Source organism: Cebus imitator, unplaced genomic scaffold (genome assembly GCF_001604975.1).
Source record: "Cebus imitator isolate Cc_AM_T3 unplaced genomic scaffold, Cebus_imitator-1.0 Scaffold91, whole genome shotgun sequence".
NCBI classification, from domain to species: domain Eukaryota; kingdom Metazoa; phylum Chordata; class Mammalia; order Primates; family Cebidae; genus Cebus; species Cebus imitator.
Genome location: NW_016107406.1, coordinates 6,764,796 through 6,768,772, shown reverse-complemented (window position 1 = coordinate 6,768,772; position 3,977 = coordinate 6,764,796). Strand labels below are relative to the sequence as shown.

The window sequence follows — 3,977 nt, the reverse complement described above, 5'->3', positions numbered from 1 at the left end:
AAATCGGTACAGAATTTTATCCCTTTTTTTTTTTTTTTTAAGAATAAGAAAAACAAAACAGACTATTGCGGGAATGTATTTATGGAAACAGGAATGTTGTTTTTTAAGTAAGGAATGTTTTTTGTCACCTACTTTTTTTTCAGTGAATTAATGTGTTTTTACCGTCTCTCAAACCAGTAACCATTTTTCTATGTTGGATTTACATTAGCGATTTCATTCTAAATATTGAAACTTTTTTGAATAAAAAAGTCTAAACAATAGTTTTTTAGTTAATGTGATAATTCCTCAAATTTTCATTGGTGGGAGCAGTACCCAAACTACTGGTTCAAAAGAGTGGAGGTGGAGTGGCAAGAATGAGCAGGGCAGTCTCATTCAGCACAGCACTTTGGTGGAAGATTTTTAAGTTCCTCTTCTTTGCTAGAGACTGCTTTAGAATATCAGAGAAAGAGCTGCCAGACTTGAGGGAGACAAACCTGTGAGCAGATTCTTACAGATCATCCTCAGAGAGAATGTACCAGTTGCTCCTTGGTAGCTCAGAAGGGAGCAACAGTTGCCATTAACTAACTTGTTTTCTAATATTAAGGGAAAATGAAAATGAAAATAAAATCCCTACTGGATTTCAATATGCCTCCCACACATTTTATGTGATCAGTATTCCTATAGGAGTAGATGAAAGACTGCTAGCCCTGTTTTCATGCTTGACCTTGTCGGACAGTTTCTTATTCTAATGCAGACTTTTTTGATTGACCATCCATGTTGTGTGAGGCTGTCAGGCTGCCAGGTTAGAGACTGCATCAGGCACACTTTCCGAGCATTAAGACTTCCACTCTGAATCAGACACATTCAGGTTCTTTGAGGCTGAGCCAACCTCTGCATTTACTGAGTCTCCAAACACGAAGTTGCAACATTTAAAAAAATTAGTCATGACTCAAGGGACTCAGCTGATGTATGCCTCTTATTGGGCAGAGTGGCATATGTTTTTGGAATGAGAAGTTGAATGCAGACTGTGCTGTGGGGTAAATTTTTTAGTTGATAACAAGGAAGTCAGCAGACGCAGCACTGAAGCTGCCATATCGGGCTGCTGTGTGAGCAGTTGATTGGTTTCAGTCCTTAATATTTTTATTTTTTCTGTTAAATGTCAGGAACAACTGAACTGTAAACAATAGTTAAAAAAAAAATGACTTCTGGGGTGCAAAGGACCTAATTGTGAATTCCTAAACTTTATGCCCAGAAAAGCCATTGTATTTTGCAAAATCTAATATTCTGGCTTTTTCTTAAACACAGATTGACTTCTGCAATTGCAGTTTATTTCTTTATGGTCACTGAAGCTGCCAGTATACATAAAATTTCCCTGAAATGGCAAGAGAAAACACATCATTGAGTTAAGTTTAAGTATAAAAGGAACAAGAGCCTAAGAAAGATTGGTTTGGCTTTGTAATATAAGTGGGTGATTTAGGCCGGGCACGGTGGTTTACGCTTGTAATCTCAGCACTTTGGGATGCCAAAGCAGGCAGATCATCTGAGGTCAGGAGTTCAAGAGCAGCCCAGCCAACACTGTGAAACCCTATTTCTACTAAAAAAAAAAAAAAAAAAAAAAAAATCAAAAATTAGCTGGGTGTGATGGCTTACGCCTGTAATCTCAGCACTTTGGGAGGCCAAGGCAGGCAGATCACATGAGGTTGAGAGTTTGAGATCAGCCTGACCAATGTGGAGAAACCCTCCTCTATTAAAAATACAAAATTAGTGGGGTGTGGTGACGCATACTTGTAATCTTAGCTATTCAGGAGGCTGAGACAGGAGAATCGCTTGAACCTGGAGGTAGTGGTTGCAGAGCAGAGATTGCAGCATTGCACTTCAGCCTGGGCAACAAGAGTGAAACTCTGTCTCAAAAAAAAAAAAAGAGGGTGATTTAGATTTAGCAGGATACAATCATCCAATTGTCAATTTGACATGTATCTGTGGAGAACCCTGAGAATCAAATTGCCATGCATTTTGGTTATAACTACTACATTTACAAAATTTTGGATTTTAATAAATAGCGTAGATGGAATAGGATAGGTTAAAGCCTCTTGACTACTCATAAGTCTCCAGTTAGCATCAGTTTCTTCAAGAAGCATGCTAAACCTTCACCTTTTGCTCAAAGCATTCTTACTTTCTCTAAAGCATTGCTGTAGTCCTGGTGCAAGCCACATTTCCTCTACCCCTCAAATCACTGACAAAATAGTTTTTAAAATTTCACAGTCTCCCTGAAACTTTTCTAAATGAGAAAATGATCTACTTCTTCTTACCCTGCTTAGGTAAAGATGTAGAAATCCAGATTTTTCTTTTACACTTTGGTCATAATATATGTTTAAGATTCTTGTTCCTTTCTCCTCCCTTGACCACCACAGCCATCAAAGAACAAACCTAATTCACTGTTATTTTATGATTTGGTATATTCATTCAATTGACTGTTGATTTGTACTGTGTGTGTATGTTGGTGTTTGTGTATCTGTCTTATAAGCTACAAAAATGTAGTGGTCAGATTTTTTAAGGTTTTTGTGTAAATCTGTGCTTAAAAATAACTCAGTAAAAGCGTTTTCATCATGGGCTTGTGAAATACTTCAGTTCTGAGAAGTTGTCCAGTAATTTTGGAGCCCTCAAATAATGAAGGATTATCTAGCGTCCACATGTGGAATGTGATTTTCCAAAGAGGGCTTATGTCATCAGTCTGGATTAATTTAATTTCACCATTTCATATTTTTGGCACATAGGATTTCCAATTAATAATTCAAAAAATATGGGTGTAAGGAGCATTGACATTAACCGTTTTTGAAGTACCATCATTTGTATACTTGATGGCATCTTAACTGTGTAAATATATCATTTTTAATATAGAAAGTTACTTTAGTATATTTGGTTCCACATAGTTAAGATCTGCTAACATGAGTATAATGTGCCCTGTCATGCATTGAATATTGTATTTTTTTAATAGGTAAAAAATCCATTCCAGGTTTACATTAACTAAATAAAAGCCAACCCACAAGGATGTAACTTTTTCCTTCATGCATTGAGAAGGTCATAGATTTTTTCTTAAATTTGTGCCTTGGCTTTTTAGCACTATTTTAAAAAGGAAAATCTGTACTTCGGTGCTATGACATAGCAGAGCATTTTAAGGAAAATTGTTCTTAAGCTTTATTGTGTTATTTTTTTAATTGAAAATATATTTGTAATGTTTTTAAGACCTTTCATGGATATGTATTTTTAAGAGTAATTCTAATCTTTTCTTTTTTTTTTAAAAAAAAGTATCCAACTTCTTAATACTCTTAGAATTAGTTGCCAGACCTTTTCTGTGCATATACAAACATCGTTTATGCTTTTATGTACAGCCGTAGATATGGATAAATACTTTCTAGTGTTTATGCAAATGGGATGTATTTTACCTGTCTTGTTCTGCACCTCATTTTCTCCTGTGAACACATACTATCGACTTCATTTCTTTTTAATGGCTGGATAATCTTCCATCATATCAATGTACTATAATTTATTTACTTAGACTATTATGAATATTTAGATTTTTACCAAATTTTTGCTCAACTGTGTCTGTTGCAAGGAATGTCCTTGTACTTTTATACAAATAGATATTTTTATAACTAGAACTGATCATTCCATAGGTGTAAACATCTAAATGTTTGATAATTTGTTAAATTCTCTTCAAAAAGGATTTTTTACAAACTGTCCTACCAACAGTCTATAAAGGTTCCTGTTTACCCATATTCGATATGATTTTTGGTGGCATTATGTTTTCACAAGATTCTTTTTGCATTTATGAATCATTTAGGCCTGCATTGAAATTCTTCAGGAGATGTATAAAATTTGCAATGTAAGTTTTAGTTTTTTGGGTTGCAATATGAAATACATTTGTTGGATGGAATAGGCTTAAAAATCAAGGTGCTTTGTTTTCTTTTTTTTTCTTTCTTTTTTTTTTTTTTTTTTTT

General features: G+C 34.6%; 1 protein-coding gene across 2 annotated transcripts in view; it reads left to right on the top strand.

Moving 5' to 3' along the window:
- The window catches only part of FARSB (phenylalanyl-tRNA synthetase subunit beta), a 76,940-nt gene that overhangs the window by 44,305 nt on the left and 28,658 nt on the right, over positions 1 to 3,977 (top strand). The gene's annotated exons all lie outside the window — the stretch shown is intronic.